Source organism: Canis aureus, chromosome 17, assembly GCF_053574225.1.
Source record: "Canis aureus isolate CA01 chromosome 17, VMU_Caureus_v.1.0, whole genome shotgun sequence".
Taxonomy (NCBI): Eukaryota; Metazoa; Chordata; class Mammalia; order Carnivora; family Canidae; genus Canis; species Canis aureus.
In genome coordinates, this window is record NC_135627.1 from 22,155,217 (window position 1) to 22,172,733 (window position 17,517).

At 33.8% G+C, this 17,517-nt stretch overlaps 1 protein-coding gene across 7 annotated transcripts in view; it reads left to right on the plus strand.

Moving 5' to 3' along the window:
- The window catches only part of LOC144287846 (uncharacterized), a 122,026-nt gene that overhangs the window by 102,333 nt on the left and 2,176 nt on the right, over window positions 1–17,517 (plus strand). For 2 of the 7 annotated variants that reach the window (XR_013355627.1, XM_077855228.1), the window contains exons 4-5: window positions 5,047–5,769; window positions 7,078–7,171. The exons of 2 other annotated variants lie outside the window; for them this stretch is intronic. The gene's annotated coding sequence lies outside the window, so the exon portion shown is untranslated. Of the gene's footprint in view, window positions 1–5,046; window positions 5,770–7,077; window positions 7,172–9,174; window positions 9,400–17,517 lie in introns of those variants that run through there. 3 more of the 7 variants (XM_077855232.1, XM_077855234.1, XM_077855230.1) reach the window with 3 other exon arrangements.

Here is a 17,517-nt window from a genome sequence, read left to right on the forward strand (position 1 = left end):
CAAGTGATGCTTTGATGTGAAATAACCTATAAAATCTATAGCCTACAAAATGGATAAAGAGGCAAAAATGATTTGTTACCAGAAGATTTGTTACCCAATAACAACATTAATCAACAAGATAAATGAAATATACACAATTTATTTTTTAATGATTATAATGATAGATAAGCAATAGCTAATACATATTTTATTGCACTAATCCAGTAAATATTTTTAAATATTTTTATGTATCAAAATAGATATCTATATCAGTATCTTTCAGTTGAGATTGCATTTTTCTTCATACAACAGAGAAATCTGAACTCCCCCCCCAAAAAAAAAATGGCTTAAATAAGTCTATAAGTCAGAGGTTTGCTTATTTCATGTACCAAGATGTTTTGGGTCTACAGCTTAGGGTTGGTGCAAAGATCATGAAGTTCATCCAGGACCTAGACTTCTCTCTCTTTTTTAGTTTATGGCTTTTATCCTCATTGTAGCAGTAAGAACAATGGTAGATGATGTAACAAGACTCTAATAACAATGGTTTTAATACAATAAATTTTCATTTCCTACTTTTTCAAAGTCTTATGCACTTCCATAAAATTTAACAAAACATAGTTAAATTCTTAATACATTTTATTTTCTTAGGGGAAAGTATTGTGCTTTATTTACCTTTAGAGATCACCATTTATCATGGTGTTTAAAAAATTTTATATGTACAAGAATGAATGTTGGACTAAATCAACTATAGGGTTCTAGTTACTATGTCATGTGCTTCTTATGCTTTTTCTTTTCTTTTTTTTTAATAAGATTTTATTTATTTTTTCATAAGACACACAGAGAAAGACAGCGACATAGGCAGAGGGAGAAGCAGGTGCCATGCAGGGAGCCCGATGTGGGACTCCACCCCGGGACCCAGGATCATGCCCTGAGCTGAAAGCAGAGGCTCAACGGCTGAGCCACCCAGGCATCCCTTTATGCTTTTTCTTTTTCACCAATTACATATACATTGCATAAAGCATGACGACTGTGGTACTGAATACAATCATTTTGTAACCTAGTAATATTTCTGAATTCTTTGAAAATCTATTCCCTGAAACTTGTAATGAAAAATGGGCTTTAAAAAAAGAAAAATGGGCTTAAAGTTTATAATACGATTTCAAGTTTTTTGTTAAAGTGATGAGAAAGAGAGAGAAGAAGAGAAGGATTATTTTTCTTGGTCTTGACAAATTTCAGGTAAACCTGTTAGGCACAATTTAATTTTCACAAAATTTAAATTGGACGAGAAAAAAGCAAAAGTAACAATTTGAAATAAGTAATTGTTATAACAAAGAAAATTAATACTAATTTAATATTCTTTCACAGATTAATGATATACATATATTTCCTATGTGCACTCACATATGTGTGTAATTATATAGGTTCCCCATGTGATTGGTCCTGAACAATAGCTGGAGCTACTAGTGAAGACACTTGGTTTTATATCTGTATTTAAAGCAGAAACTCAGAGTTTCCTGTGTGGCTCAGTTGATTAAGCTTCTGACTTGTGATTTTGGCTCAGGTAGTGAGATGGAGTCCTGCTTTGGGCTTTGTGCTCAGCAGGGAATCTGCTTGAGAGTCTCTTTCTCTCTCCCCTTGTTCTCCCACTTGTACTCTTTCTCTCTATAATCAATCAATCAATCAATCAATCAATCTTATAAAAAAAAAGTAGAAAGTCCACGGAATTGTAGAAATTAGTTGCTTTTCTGCTAAATTATTAGGTATTAAAGGTGATGGACATAACTTCCAGTTCATAAATATTTCATTCTTCTTGTTCTAGGACACTAAAACTATATAGCTATTTTTTTTTCCTTTCAGACATGTTTAATCCCTTTCCAGTGTTCTCCATTAGCTCCATCTTTACTTCATGAAATGATTAAGCAGTGTTAATAAATACCTTTCTTCTCAAAATTAAAATTCCAGAGGATTTTCTCGCCATTACTGTGAATAACAGTAATAGAGTTCTCTGTACATCATTTGTGTGTACAAATCATAACAACATAACATCAAGTTATGATGTATGTATAGTATACCAATGTATAGTATACATATTTTAATATGAATGGGAAAAAGAATACATTTAATATATTTTCAGTTCTGCTTTTTTACTACTAAAGCTACATGTTGCATTATTTAGTTAATATTTGAAAGAAATTGTTTGTGTTTACTCTTTTTAGTAATTTAAATAGAACTCTAAGGCATACCATCTCGAAATGTTTATTTTCAGAGGAATTCTTTGATAGGACTAATTTACCCTTAACCCATGTAAAAATAATAGCAAACTTTGAATATTTGCACATTTTTTATAAAATTGCATTTTAATTATGTATATTACTCCATATAGTTCTCCTGAGCAGATAATATAACTCATTATTATTTTTCTTCTGTTTATAACACCAAACATTAAATAAAATAACAAGATTTCAAGGCTTTCAAAATCAAATATATTTATTATTTGGATTGAAAACAAAATTATATATATATCAAAGTAAACAAGAGCCATATCATAAAATCTATTGCAAAAAATCATTCTTAGAATAGATAAATACAGTTTAAAAAAAGTGACACATTCAAAACTTGTAAATTGAAAATTAATGAAATACAAAAATTGTAATCATTATTATGCTATTGGCTCTATTTTATGTTTTATTTTTCTTAAATATTTTATTTATCTATGAGATAGTATGAGTGAGTGCATGAGCCAGTGGTAGAGGAAAAAGTAGGAGCAGACTTCCTGACAAGCAGGAAACCTGACCCAGGGCTCTATCCCAGAACCCCGGGATCATGACCTGTGACGAAGATAGATGCATAATCCACTGAGGGACCCAGGAGCCTCTCCATTGGCTCTACTTTATAATAAATTAGTTATTCACAATATCTTCAATCCAGCGTGCAGAATTCATGTGAAGTAAACAATTATTAAATAAGTATGAATTATATTTACATATGAATATGTATCATATATGTATAAATTTAAGTTATGCATGTATAATCAATATATTATCACTAATAAATATAGTAATGAGTAACTCATAGAGTTCAGATGCAATCAAATTGAAAATATTGAATAATATTTGTCCTCTAAATCATTTTTATCTAAACTGCAGAAAATCTGTATACTAGCTCAGAAATCAGAAGAATATTTCTTTTAAGGATCAGAACAGATATTTTCATTTTATGTTCACCATTTTGTTAAATATATCCATTCTTTGTTTTAAAGATTTTATTTATTTATTCACGAGAGACACAGAGAGAGGCAGAGACACAGGCAGAAGGAGAAGCAGGCTCCCCACAAGGAACCCGATGTGGGACCCGATCCCGGACCCTGGGATCAGGCCCTGAGCCGAAAGCAGAAGCTCAACTGCTGAATCACCCAGGCACCGGGCATCCCTATATCCATTTTCTCAAGTCAGCATTTAGATAATTCACAATTTGTTCCAAACTTATTCTAGAAACACATATTGCTTTGCAATAAATTGGTACATGGGTCTCAGTTTTTAGAAGCTGAATGTTGATCATGAGGCTATGGGTTATTAGAAAGATTATGTTATTCATAATATGCATTTATTTGTGTATATGGAGTGATATATGAACACACTGAAAATACAAATATTACATATATTCATTTCTGTTATAAAGTCATTCTAACTTTTTAGGAAGCAGCGAGAAGTTTTTTTTTTAAGATTTTATTCATTTATTCATGAGAGACACAGAGAAAGGCAGACACATAGGCAGAGGGAAAAGCAGGCTCCCTGCGGGTGGCCTGATACAGGACTTGTTCCCAGGACCCTGGGATCACAACCTGAGCCAAAGGCATACATACTCAACCACTGAGCCACCCAGGTGCCCAGGGAGGACATTTTTTGGTAGCCATCCTTTATTGATACCCATGGATTGTTAAGTTCCAAATGAACTCCTATGAAAATGTATAAAATAGAAATTAACTATTCAAGGTCAGGATTGTCTAAATGGGACAATAATTATAATGAAGAGCTTGCTTTTTAAAGTCCATAGACCTGGAATCTGAATATGAAAGGTATAACCTGTTATACACTTTTGGAGAAAGGAATTTACCTTTCTTAATCTTAGAGTCTGCTTTTTTGAATGGGTGGGGACCGTAATAATAGCTAATATTATTTGTATGTCAAATTATCTCTGCATTAGCTACTTCATTCTTACAATAACTTAAGGGCTTTGCACAATTTTCCCCCATTTATAGAGAATTCTGAAGATGAAAGATAAAATATAAATAGTGCATTTAGTTATAAAAATAAATATCCCAGTTGTAAAAAACAGAACAGTAAAACAATCATAAACAATCTGAGTCTAGAGTCCAAACATGTAACCAATACATTGTTTTTTTCAAGGAGTCTAATGAAGATTAAATTAGAACATGCATATACAATGAGAGTGAAATTTCTAATACATAGTAGAATCTCAAGAGTTATCCATTGTTTGTGCTATTAACTTATTATTAATTTGCTTTTATACACTATTAGTAATTTTAGCATAAATCCACTTAGTATATTTGAGTAGAAAAAAATAAATGTCAGTTAAAACAGGGAAGTATAAATCATTCCTTAAATATAAATTTTTAAAGTAAAACATGCTATCACAAATTTACTAGAAATATCTTTATGTAGTCATAAACTTTTCATTAATCTGTTTTGCTATCTTAATCATATTGTTTTTTTAGCATTGCTTTTTTTATGTAATAAAGTCATGAAATCCTAGTCATAAAAAGACATACTAGTCTTTTTCACTTTTTCCCCTTCTGGCTATTATTTTGCACCTCTGGCTATTACTCTCTTGTTTGAAGCAACATTTATGTTTAAATTCAAATAAAAATATGAACTATCATATCCACATGAGGAATTATGCAGGTAAATTCAGATTATAGTAAAAAAATCTTCAATTTACCCATCCCTACTGATGTTTTTGAAATGGTGCCCCTTGAAATAATGAAGATCGATGATTTCTTAGTATCTTATCATTTTTTTAAAGATTTTATTTATTTATTTGGCACAGAGAGAGAGAAAGAGTGAGAGAGCACAAGCAGGGGAGAAGCAGACTCTTCACTGAACAGAGAGCCAGATGTGGGGCTCCATCCCAGGACCTGAGCTGAATCAGATGCTTAACTGACTGAACCACCCAGGCGCCCCTATTTCATCAATTTTTTAAAATATTTCTACTTATCTATAAACTATATGTTCATGAGATTCTTTGAAATGCTATGCTATTTTGACTGCACAACTAATTAAATAAATCCTTTCAAAGCGATACCAAGCAGTGACATTTTCTTCTTTTCTAGATACAAAGGAGAGGAGGATGGACTACATGTTAATTGCTGCAACAAGCTAATTATGCCAAGTGCTTGTACACAAGCAAAAGTTATCTGCTATCCTCTATCCCTCTTGTGTTCATCTGTCTTTCCTTATCTGTGTTCTTTTTTTTTTCCCCTCTCGCCATTTGGTGGCATATTCATTTTTCAATCACTTTACCTTGGCATCACTAACAAACCTTACTCTTTTTATTTTCTCCCACATCCAGGCTGTTCATGCAACACATTTCAAAATTTTGTTATTTCTTCCTGTTCCTGTCTTTAAAAGCTGTCACTTCCTTTCTGTTCCCAAAGACAAAAATCCTCATCCTAACATCTTTATCTACAACAACGTGTCCTCTTCTCCTTAAAATGTATTCAGTGGTTAAACCACATAAATTAGCAAGTAAAGTTCCTGTTTTTCATTCAAGGTGATTACACATTTTACACTAAGTTGCTTACAAATTACTTCTGACGCTACCAAAGTTGAATTCATTTGGACTTACCCTGGGACTTCTCTTTCATATTTTTCAAATCGAATCTCCTGCCCACTTTGCTTCTCCACATTGTTTTTAATGCCAGACACGATTCGTTTATAAATGTTCTTATACTTGTGGGGTAAAAAAAAGTCTCAAGCTTTATGGCTTTGTATAAATCAGCATAGAGCAGGACATGCTGTGGTAAGAAACAATCTCTGAGTCTCAGTGGCTCACAACAAGACATCTAGATAATTTTCTCTGAATACCAAACTGAGGTTGACTTCTGTCTGAATTACAGTTGTATGGTGTCTTTACTTTCAGTACAAGGCTGACGGAATAGCCTCTTTTTAGAAACATTGCAAATTTGTGGCAGCAGGACGTAGGAACCATGTACTGGCTTTTAAAATGTCTGCTTTAGCTGACAAAGACTACTTCCATTCATACATTGCTGAAAATAAGTCCTGTGACAGTGTTCAAGTTCAGGGGCATAGAAATATAGGTTTCCTGCAGGTTCACTGAGGCAAGGGCACCGACCTATTTGACCAGTAGCAGTATTATTTACCACAACCTCACAATCACTACCACTACGATCAAACTTATATAGGCATTCTGATGAAGAAAATTCAGTTGATTTGGAAATATGAAAAGCACAATCTATCATCATTCCTCTGAAATTAGGTTGTCAGTTTGAAACAAGTCTCTGTCAGATTGTAAGTCTGAGTGGCAGAGGCAGGGCAAAATATATCTCAGCGATATGAGCTCCAGAAGGACATGAGAATGATAAGAGGCTACAGCAGCGCCTTCTGTATAGTTGCACACAAGCGTTTTTGTCAATTATTTTTATTCAAAGGTAAGGGCCAGTGATGCAGGCTGTGAATGTCACCAGTTAAAAAAAATCAGTAGATGAAAAGAACCAATTAGCAAATGCATCAGGCAGGGCACCATTGTGGGAGAAAATGTTGACTGGGTTCAGGACCCTTGTCTGAGACATGGGAAAGGACTCAAAATATTTGTGATTCACTAGTGAATCAGAACACCATCAAGGTGACAGTTCTTATTTTAACTAAACGTGTGATTACAGTTGGATTTACTAATTGATTTTTTGTAGTGAAGTCTTCTTCCTTCATATAATTATTTTAAATAAGCTCTAAAAAAGTTTTTTAGTATATGCACTAAAAATATTCAGTTCCTAGAATATGTCAATTAATTGTTTAAAAAGTTTGGTGAATTATAATAATTCCTTTTCTTGTTTGGAATTAGATGACGGCATCAACGAATCATAAGCCCGCATGCTATGGATGTTCTTATAATTCAGATTCACAACTAATCTGGAAAATGTATTTGGAGTGAACTGGTAAATATTCTTTCTCTGTGTAGGTCTCTGCTTGGGAGCTTGATAGACATCTCTTGTTAGCTTATTAAATTGTAAACCCTCCCACTTTTTAGGAAACCTTCATGTTTACTTGAAGTTTATCTTTTTTTTAAACTTCTAGTGTTTTATCACAGTTCTAACCACTAGAAGAGACTAAAACAAGTCCATTTTTGTCTTTTTGTTATATAACTTCAAACATTAGCAAACTACTATGGGTTCTCTCGTACCTTTCCCTTAACTTTTCCCAGAATACATAACTCAGTATCTCTGATGTTTTCCAATATGGCAAAATTTATAAATCCCTTAGCAATCTGATCAAATTCTTCAGGGCTCTTTTATTCATTGAAGAAATATTTATCGTCTATGAACTCTCCACCATTAGGAATTGTCCTGATAAAATACTGATCATGCTAAAACAGTTTTTCTCTTATGAAACTTACTGTTTAGTTGGTAGATAAGAAATAATCACATAAGTTCATATATAGTAGTTATGAGCATGATACATCATCTAAGGGAAATTGTATGCTTTCTTAATACCTTCCATGTAACAAACTGCTCTTACTAGATGTTACACTATATCATATCTGATCAGCAGGGTTTGCATATTGTAGTTCCATTTTCATATCTCAGTTACATTAACTCTATTTGCAGTAGCATTAAAATAGTGACAAGTTACTGGTCAATAATATATGATTGTAGTTTTTTAATAAGCTGTATATAGAGAATTTTTTATGTTTTTTTTAAATTCTACCTTCCATTTCATATTTTGCCATATTATTACCTATTAAAAATCATAAGGAAATATACCCTTCAAATGAAACATTTTTTTCTGGGTTTGTATTTGGTTGGATTATTTAGATCATATTTAAGTTAAATTTTAAGCCTACAAATGATGCAACATGAAAAGGGAATAAGGTGATGTTTTAGTTGACCTTAGAAATCTATGGAAGGTGTCAGGTTGGATCACAAGAGACAATTGCTGTTTGTACCTCCTTGCTAAGGGTTGACAGTAAGCCAGAGTGCAATGACTTATTGTTTTCATCCAGCCAAGAAGTAAAAGTGCCTTTTTATTCTTTTTACAACTTAGTAATCATAGAATGCTCAAGAAAAGCCTAAGGTAGAAAATGTATTGAACTAGATAGAACTTAGCAATTTAAAGAAAACTGCTGTTCTTGTCCTGTAAAAATGAAAGAGATGATTGAAATTTAAGACATTAGGAGGTAAAAGAAATTGAATTCTCAAGATTAATTTTTTAAAGGACCCAAGGAGTTAGTTCTGTTTTTCCTTTTTTAAAGAAAAGTTGCAGTTGTAACTTGCTAAAAGAAAATGAAATCTTCAAATTCCATTACATAAGGAAAAAACCCCTCCAGTATTTGATCTAAATAAGTTATGTACAGACAAGGTCCATTAGAGAGAGTTTCCTAAAATTTGTCACTGAAGAGGACAGCAAAGGAAATACAAATGTTTCCTAGATTAATACAATTTCAGATTAAGGATATTATGAGTCTAATTCAAAGTACATATTTTTGAATGAAATGCTATGACATTAATTAATGTTTACAAGTAGAAGAGTGGTTTTATTTGATCAATTTTCTAAAATCGGAAATCAATACTTCATTTAGATAAAATACTAAAATGAAATATAAAAACCATCAAATAAAAAATTGGTGCATTTTCTTATCTACAGTAAACATTGGGATGATACAAATATGACATTGACAAAAAAGATGGTCAGGAAAACAGTGACTAGCTGTATAAAATTACCTTTTATCATTCATATCTAAGCTTCATGATAAAGCCACTGAACTGAAGTAAAATACTTTTCCCTGAGTGTCTCTGTGTTTCTCAGGTAAACAGAGGCATCAGTTTGTCATCAGCTTCTATATGCATACCCCTAAAGTGGACCACAGTTGACTTACAAATCAATTTTTAAAATACCTGCAGCTTCGCCTTCTTTAACAGTCTTTTTGCTCATTTTTGCTCAGAATGTTCTATGCTGTATGAACCCATCTTGCAATTGATCCTGGATTTGAAGCTGACAGCTGTGAACTAGCAGGAAAATGATGTGGCAAGAGTTGCTATTCCTGAAGAGAATTCAAAGAATGTTCTATTTGGGCAAATTGTAATTCATGACTCACTCAGCACAAATTTTTATCTTCTTAGTCCCTTTGAGCCACATGGATTTCAAAGTACAATACATATTACATATAAAATAAATATACACATATACATGTATACATAGATGTATATAAAATATGTATATATAATAATGGATTTATAAATATATAATATAAAATAAATATAATTTTCTTACATTTAATTAATATTATTAAAATTTATTTATGGTTTTTACTTAAATTATTTATTTTCATATATAATGCAAAAAAGATATTGCAGTACACATACCAAATATTATGTAGCATTCTCAATTGGTTCTGATGCAGTACCCCATAATCAAATCCGTTAATATTTCTGTACCTAAAGATATAGCAGTCACACTGAGAGATAAATAACAATTATAAAGCATGTTATGGCCATTCATGTCATGTTTAGAAGTGAGTTAACTATTTTGAAAACACTGGGTTTTTAAGGCTTTTCACATTGTTATTTGTTCAATAAACCTGTATTCAGAAAATATTTATTCCGAACCATATGTTCCAGGTAACCTACTAGGCATGGAAAAGGATTATCAGGGAGTAAGAAAGATAAATCTAACTTTTTGGTTTCACATGAGTCTCAAGAAATCTGAGGTTCCAATTTATTTATGCAAGAAAGGATTGTCTTTAGGTGTCTCTCTCTCTCTCTTTTTTTTTTTTTTTCTCTTTTTTTTTTAGAGGATGTTTTTCTATTTATTTATTTATTTATTTATTTATTTATTTATGATAGTCACAGAGAGAGAGAGAGACAGAGGCAGAGAGACAGGCAGAGGGAGAAGCAGGCTCCATGCACCGGGAGCCCGATGTGGGATTCAATCCCGGGTCTCCAGGATCGCGCCCTGGGCCAAAGGCAGGCGCTAAACCGCTACGCCACCCAGGGATCTCTCTTTAGGTGTCTCTTATGAGAGGAGCTGCTGATGCCTTCAGGGACATGCATCTGCTCCACTGCTTCCCACAGCACATTAGAAAAACTGATTGGTACTTGCCTCACAACACTGTAAATATTTTTATTCATCCTCTCTTTTTTACTAGACCATAGAATCCCCAAAGCAGAGTCATATTTTACTCATGGTTATATTCTGTGCACCCAGCCCATTACCTGGAGTATAAGAAGCACTAAGTATGTATTTCATAAATAAAATTGATGAAATGATTTTCACCCAAATTTGGGGGAAATAACCCAAATACTTCCTGATTCTTAATTTTATGTGCCAGGCTATATTAAAACTTCTCTTCAGTCTATCAGAGAATGATTATTAAGAACATATGAATACATTACATGTGGATGTGGAAAGCAAATTTGAGTCCAGATCCTGGTTTCCAGTATTTGATAGGTCTTTCTGCCGGGAATATAATGTGAATGCAAAGTGAAAGCAAATGCACAAAAATTAAAGTAAAAGACAACTATCCTTGTTACACAGACACTCATCAACAAAATACTGTGGATTTAATTTGAGTGAGTGAATATTTACTGAAGAACTGGCATTATTATTCTTGGTTGGTACTTTCCTTATCATTTAAGTAAAAACCAAACAGTGACAATCTTTATACTAACAGTACAATGATTTGAAAAGCTAAACTGTCATGCCAACATTATTTAATACAGGTGCTCAGAAATGGAAATAAATACATATTGAAAAAAATAAAGAAAAAACGTACGTTGGTGTATGTTGAGAGATGGAAAAGAGCATTTACAGGAAAAGGAACGGCCTTTTTAAAGATGCAAATTAATGTTGGCTAAAGAGATACAGTGATAATTAAATATACATAGATGGGCTTGGGAAGGTGAAACCATGAAAGCACTGTTCTAATGCCTACACATGAGTATTAAGGCAGCAGTACAGTTAAAACTTAAATCTACTTGTCGTGTTCCATTCTGATTTTATTGATAGAATTTTATAAGAGGCTGTCTTTAACCCAGTAAAACATGTTTTCAGAACTAATATCCATAATTATATTGAAAATACACCCATTTACCATTTCAGTTATAGTGAAAATGTCACTGGACAATGACTATGCTGAGATGGATAAACATGGATTTACAGATTTTGAATCATAACATAAAACTTCTTTGCAAGAGTTTCAGCAAAATTAACTTTCAGGAGAGGAAGAGTTCAGAAGCAGGCTTGTCTGGAAACATTAAGAATTCAGAAGCTGCCTCTGCAGAATTGGGGGCATTCAAAAACTTGGGTATTTCTGCTTAGGAGAATGGTGATACTCAGATAGGCCTGTGTCACCATCTTGGTTTCAGAATACCTGCCTAATCACAACAGCTCTCCAGACAGAGTAGTACCATGCACTATAGGCTCTAAGAAAAGGGGGCAAGAAAAGGCAAGATCAAGTGCTAAGATGTTTGGGGACCTGAAGAATCAAAAGACCATTGCAGGGCAACCACTAGCACAGGACTTTTATAGTTAGAAGGAAGTAAACAAACATAAGCATGGCTAAGAAGAAAAAAATAATTTTCTTTTGGTTCCTGTGTTAAAGCCAGATGGATCCCCCTTCATGTAACCCTTAGGTGGCATACCATTTTGTATTTTCATGTATGGGATTATTTTCTATGAATTTGAATTGATACTTCACGAGATCCTCTTTGACCTACAACTAAGAGTTTCCAAGTGAAATTTTTCAGTCTTACTCTAGGTATCATTTTCTTCCCAATGTAGAGGTTATTTCTGTTCTAGTAACTGTATTTCTTTTCTTTAAACTAGGGCTTTAAAAAAATCTCACTTTCCCTTCGCTTCTAAGAGAGAAAAAAATGATTTTTAAATATGCAAACAATTTTGGCCATCTAAAGCATATGTGATGTTACACATTGCCTAATTTTTTTTTCTAATAGATATAAAAATATAAATTGTAGACAACCAACAGAAAAAAAATAAAGAAGTCAGGAAGAAACATACCTGGGAAATCTTCAAGACTAGAAACATTTACAGCCCCATTTCCATGTAAGCAAATTATTTGTCTCAATCGTTTTCATGTAAAGAAAGAACCTGGGACAAAAATAAGTATTAAGAATAGCTGGGAATCAGTATTGAGAAAATAAATCTGATCTTAGAATGCCATGAAAGGTGGCTTAATTGGGCAACATCTTTTTACACTTGATATAAAATATCCACATTATTTCTCTAAATATAATTTTTTTCTAGGATCGTTTTTGCCCACTCCCACCTCCATTACTGGATATACCATCATCACAGAGCTTTTCAAATATAACATCAGTTTATGAATCTTTTTCAAATCTGTTTCATTATTTGTGTTTTGAACAAGAAAGGAAGCAGAATGCTGGAAGAACAGGATGAAGTCTAGCTCTGATAGAAATGAAATGAAATTTGTTTCTCTTGTCATCCCATCTGTCCCTTTATTCCTTTCTCTTATTTATTATTAACCTTTTTACCCTCATTAATTTATAGCCTGAACTTAAGGTGCCTTTTGACTGATTGTAATCTCTTTATTGTGTTTCAAGTAGGGTTATTTGACCTGAAAGGACCTGCATCATAAAATTTTCTTTCTGATGATATCTGTGTTGCTAACTTTGATAATTTTGTGAAAGGATATTAAGAAAAATTAGAGTAGATTAGATAAATTTCTTTATTTTCTTGGTGCTTATTTTGTGCTAGATGTCCATGTAGCGATAACCACATTTTAATATGGCCTAAATATTACTGAATACTGGATTGTTTCATGCTTGCAATGCCATCTATTATATTCAATATATATAACTTACTTGAGTTCTAGCAAATGTTTGCCTATCAATCTCGTAGGTGTTTGCACTAGAAAAAAGAAAGATAGGCAGAAAAAGTGGAATGAATATTCTTTTTAGTAGCTGTTATTGGGACTTTTGGTTTTGATAAAGATTCATGAGTACTCTAAATAAATTCAATAACTATTCAATACTTCATTTGTAGAAGACAGTGCATAGGAAAGAATTTTAAATTGGAATTATGCCTTTCCTCAAAGGTGTTTCACCCTAGCAGGGGTGCAAGAGCTCCTGGCTGGGGATCCCAAACAGATCATGATCAGGCCACCCACCATGGACAAAATTCAAAAGTAGAGAAAGGACTGACAGTGAAACAAGAAAGGAATTTATTTCACTGAGGCCAGCACCAGGAAGAAGGCAGACTAGTGTCTCAAAGACTATCTCCAAAGTGCCCCAAATACTTCCAGGTTGAAATTAGCAAAATGTGGGGCTAAGGTGTGTGAGAACGTCCAGGTGGGCAAAGGATCCCTGTTTTGAAGTCCAGAGGGGCAGGATCTTGCTGGCTCAGGGCAGTCCTTACTGCTTGAGGGGGTAGTTTCAGTTTCCATCAGGGGATGCTCTGCCCTCTGAGTCTTCCGCCTGGCCCAGAGACAGGCTGGAAAGAAGAATCCATCTTCTGAGGTCAAAAGGAGGCAAAATCCTCTTTCAATTCTAGGAGAAGTAAATACAAATGCACAATGACAATAATATATGGCTTAAAAGTATAAAGAGATTAAATGCCTCCATTACTATTAAACTTTGCCCAATAAATCATCGATGTTGGCCTAACTTAAAATAAAAAACAAATAAACAAACAAAACCTTCTCTGAGGCTCTTGGATGAAATGAGAGTACTAGTTTTTCTCAAAAGATTGAAATAATATTATTTTTAAAAGTAGGTAGCAGAGTTATTAACTATACAAGATAGCACAGGCATTGGAAAAGATTAAGAGGGGCTATGTATAGTGTTGATAAGTCCATATGAAACTGTGTAGGAGAAGAATTTTTTAAGAAATAGATTTCACGTAGTTTTCTAAAACAATCCAGACAACTAGGTTTCAGCTTGGAGAACAGGGAGCTGGAAAGATCCCCATTGACGCTGACAATTCACGAAAAGCCAAACAAATGGAAAATTAGATATTTCTCCTAAAAAAATATTAGAAAACTGAAATCACAGTGTATGGAGTAATTACTGAAACCTGGGGAGAGAGAAGGCCAAGATTTTGCTGACCTGGGGCTGATTTTTCCAGACCCTATAAAGCCATTAAGAAGATTAAGCTTTCAAACGTTAAATTGATAAAAGTTGGGAAGGAGAAGTCACTAAGGGCCAGATGAAAGGGAAAGGCGCTTTCTTTCCAGGAGCTCACAGAGATCAGAGAGTCTAGGGAAACTTTTCTTATGGGGCTGATTACAACAAGGGAAGAGAAGCCACGGGTGAAACCCCATTCTCCCATCTCTCTTACCTCCCCCAGGGAGCCAAACCCTTAGTTTACAAAAGTAAGAACCAGGAACATCTCCCTTCAAAGCACTAGTGGAAAACCATTTCAGTTGGTGGAAATGAACTACCCCTGAGAGGACCAGGTATGCTTTTATGTAATTGTTTGGGGACACTTGGTGGCCATGTCTGAATACAGAGATTTCTGGATTGTAGGTCACAATGAAAATGGAAATCAGAGGAATATAGAATGTGAAATATGATAATGAGTAGGAGTAATCAGATGAAATTTGGGCAGGCAGGGACTTGAGTATTTGTATTAGAGGTAAATAGAGCAGAATGATCAAAAACTTGGAAACAGGCAATCAGGCTTATGATTTATTTATTATTTTTTAGAATTTTAGTAAGTCACTTGGTGAGAAACAGTTAAGGATCTTTAGAGCAGCAACAGTGAGAATGCTGTCATACCAGAGTAAATTGGATCAGATTCTCTTTGAATACCGGCCAATGAACTTTCTGGGGAATGCAATGACTGAACAATATGGAGCTGACACTTAGCTCCCCCATAATGAGATTAAAACAAGTGGTGAGATTGAGCCTTTATTAATTCTAAACCTGTTGAGAAATGTGATGGATCTCAACATGAAAATGGGTATATTCTAGATGCACTTTTCAGTGCCAGAGACAGAGGTACAGTGAAGAGAAGTACTCAGCCTACTAAGGTAGACTTTGTGAGCCATGGTATAGTTTCTAAAACATTTATCAGATTGCAGAGGGGGTCTGGGCATTATGAAAATGTAAAAGAATATCAGAAGACAGATTTGTGACATACGTAGAAAGCTCATCTTTTTCTTCCTTGTTAGACCATTTGGGATACAAATGCTTCAGGTGAAGCAGAGACAGATGAACAAGATTCAGTGACAAGGCTACTGTATTCCTTTCCTAGGGATGCCATAATGAAGTTCTGCAACTGGATGGCTTAATAAAACAGAAATTTAGTCTTTCACAGTTCTGGAGTCTAGAAATCTGAAATCTGGTTGTTTGGTGTCATGCTTCCCTCCAAAACCTCTTGAGGAGGGTATTTCTTTTCTTCTTCCAGCTTTTAGTGGCACTCGGCATTTCATGGCTACAGCAGTATAACTCCAATCTGCATGTGGCTGTTTTCTCTTTCTGTCTGTGTGTCTCTGTGTCTTCTTATGGCATTCTTTCCAGGGAGTCTAAATTTCCCCCTTCTCCTGAGGATATCAGGCATATTGGAATAAGACCCCCCATTATGACATTATTTTAAACTGACTAGATCTACAAACCCCATTTCCAATAAGGCCACATTCACAGGTATGGAGAGTCAGAACTTATACATATCTTTTTGGAAGGGGTCACAATTCAACCCATACCAAGTACAAGCTCCAAAGTGTATTTAAGTTTTTTCTATTACTAAGAAAGGCAATAATAATAACTGACAAAAGGCAAAATGATACTAGCTAATCTTTCTTTAGGTCTTTTAAGTGTTATAACTACTGTCCTAAGCAATCTAGGCAAGTATTAATTTAATTACTTCTTAAAAAAATCTTTTGAAGTAGGTACTATTTTTTTTTTTTTTTTTTTGCTCAAGACCATGTTAGCTGACAGGTGATAAGACTATATTATACCCTAGGCTGTCTTACTATGTTGTTAGCGGCAGTGAGTTATTTAGTCATATGAATATAGGAAAGAAAATCCATAAGTAGGCCTTTGGCATGGGCATGATCATAAATAATTAGAAACTAAGATCAAACAGGTAATATAACTGTAACTTCTTCTGCTTGTAGTGAAGGATTCAGGACAAGTTATTTTTTTTTTTAATATTTGGAAAACCAACTCAGGCATTTATAGTGAGACACTTAATAAAACTAAAGAAAGAGAAAAAAACTCATTCTTCCTAAGATCTTGAATGAGAATTTATAAACTTGAGAACTTAATGTTTCAGAGATCTCAAACTTATAAGATTAGCCTAAAGACTATCTGGGAGACTTTTTAAACTGTTATCCATATCTTTATATCAGCTTTATTTGGCCAAGAAAATTATCACTACAAATCATTATTTTATTTATTTAAAAAGAAATGTAAGAAAAGTTGAAAAAAAAAGAGCTTGAAAACACAGAGAAATAGAATTCTGAAGAGCAGACTGTTCTTACAAAATTAAAAAGATCCTAACGTACCATTAAGCCTACTTTATATTTACTCAAAGTAGTTGAAAATCGATGTTCAGATGATAACCCGCACACGGATATTTGTAGCAGCTTTTATTCATAGTTACCAAAACTCTGAAGCAAGCAAAATGTCCTTCAGAGGGAAATGGATCAATGAACTGTGGCAATTTGGACAACGGAATATTATTTAGTGCTAAAAAGCAATGTTCTATCAAGCCATGCAAACACTTGGAGGAAGCTTAAATGCATATTGCTAAATGAAAGAAGCCAATTTGGAAAGGGCATATACATTATGATTCCAGTAACATGAAGTTCTGGGAAAGGCAAAACTATGGAGACAGTAAAAAGAAGAGTGGTTGCTAGGGGTTAGGGAAGGAAAGTATGTATAGACAGAACAGAGGATTTTTAGGGCAGTGAAAATGCTGTATATTTTATTCTAATGGCAGATACATGTCATTATACATTTATCCAAACCCATAGAATGTACAATACCAAGAGTGAATGCATTTTGTTTTCCTGGAAAACCTGATGAATGATCTGAGTGGAAATTACTGGGTTTGAAACACAAAATATACATTAAAAACAAACTAATAAGCATAGGAAACAAATAGTTTGATTAAATTGAACTATAGGCTATGTTTTTTTTTTTTTAGATTTTTTCTAGATTTATTTATTTATTTATTTATGATAGACATAGAGAGAAAGAGAGAGAGAGAGAGACAGAGAGAGAGAGATAGAGAGAGACACAGGAGGAGGGAGAAGCAGGCTCCATGCCGGGAGCCTGACGTGGGACTCGATTCCGGGACTCCA